Here is a 1290-nt window from a genome sequence, read left to right as displayed (position 1 = left end):
GAGCCTGCCCTGCAGAGCCGGGCCATGCGTGCCCACGCCCTCCAGCTCCCGGCTGAGTGGGACGGGAATGCCTCCTGGTTTCACTTGGCAGCTGCTCCTCCCTGCTCCTGCTTGTGGCTGCTGAACTAGAAGGGACTCCATTCCTCTACCTGATCCTAATGAGAATGCTTATTCTGATGACGAGCTCAAACCTGTGGTCTCGGGCCAAATGTTTTGTCTAGAGAATTTACAAGGGGGTCGCTTGAGAGGTAACTTCTCCAGACCCTGTCTGTGTGGTGTCCGTCCTTCTCCTGGAGCTGTGACCCCCACCAGCAGCCCCCCAGAGGGGCTACTACGAGCCCCAGCCTCCTCCCCAGTGCTGGCTCTCGGGCGCCTGTCCTCTCCCTGGCAGCCACCGCTTGGGGAAATGAGCTGCCCAAAGGGCCACCTCCTTCTGGACACACCTGGCAATGTATTTCAGTCATTCTGTCCCCAAACTGTATGTTGCAAAGATTTTTTTAAAAGAAACAGGAAGAAAAGAGGGATGGGAGGAAAGGTCCATTCATTTCGTCTCTTAGCCAGGCCAATACAACCAGGACGTGAAACATTTACTGTTTAGATGTAAGGCTGCAGAGCCAGCAACTGATCAGTTTTCCACTCTCCTCTGACCCGTGATGTGGGACCTGATGACATATGATTAGACTTACAGATTCTAAAGTCACAATTGTTTAAAAAAGTGTTTAGGAAAACTGAAGACTCAAGCACCATGTCCTAAAATCTTCCATTTCTGAATTAATGTGTTTTATCATAACAAAGAGAATGGCATCCCCCAGTGGAAGAGCATTCCCCCCACCCTCCAGCTCATTTGCGCTGCTCTTGGTTAATAAAAAGCACCTAGCATGTGCAGAGTACCACATTAATGAAACGTTGCTCCCCACCTTCAGGATGTGCTAGCTCTCAGAGTGACCCAGGTTCAACAGTCAGGGACTTTGAGGGAGTGAGACCATATTGCCATTTGGAACATTAATGGGACAGATTAAAAAAAAATAAGTTGAAGCCGAGGAAGTGTATTTTGCAGATGCCTCTGAGCCTGGGGGCTGTCACCAAGGTGTCCCTGCTCCCTCAACACACAGATACAGACACACACAGAGAGACCCATACCGACTCACACACACACACACACACACACGCAGACACACACAGAATGGTGCTCTGCTGCAAAGGGCAACTGCCGTTTTGTTCAGAAGCCCTTCGGGGTAGGCAGCCCACCCGGAAGAGGGGTATAGGCCTCACCCTGTCCCACCCACTTGC

The 1290-nt window shown here is 51.2% G+C and overlaps 1 protein-coding gene across 1 annotated transcript in view; it reads left to right on the top strand.

The window, feature by feature from the left end:
* The window catches only part of ALDH1A3 (aldehyde dehydrogenase 1 family, member A3), a 37342-nt gene that overhangs the window by 11012 nt on the left and 25040 nt on the right, over window positions 1–1290 (top strand). The gene's annotated exons all lie outside the window — the stretch shown is intronic.

Source organism: Bison bison, unplaced genomic scaffold, assembly GCF_000754665.1.
Source record: "Bison bison bison isolate TAMUID 2011002044 unplaced genomic scaffold, Bison_UMD1.0 scf7180017864224, whole genome shotgun sequence".
In the NCBI taxonomy this organism is placed as follows: domain Eukaryota; kingdom Metazoa; phylum Chordata; class Mammalia; order Artiodactyla; family Bovidae; genus Bison; species Bison bison.
The sequence above is the reverse complement of the archived record's forward strand: the minus strand, read 5'-3'. Positions and strand labels throughout refer to the sequence as shown.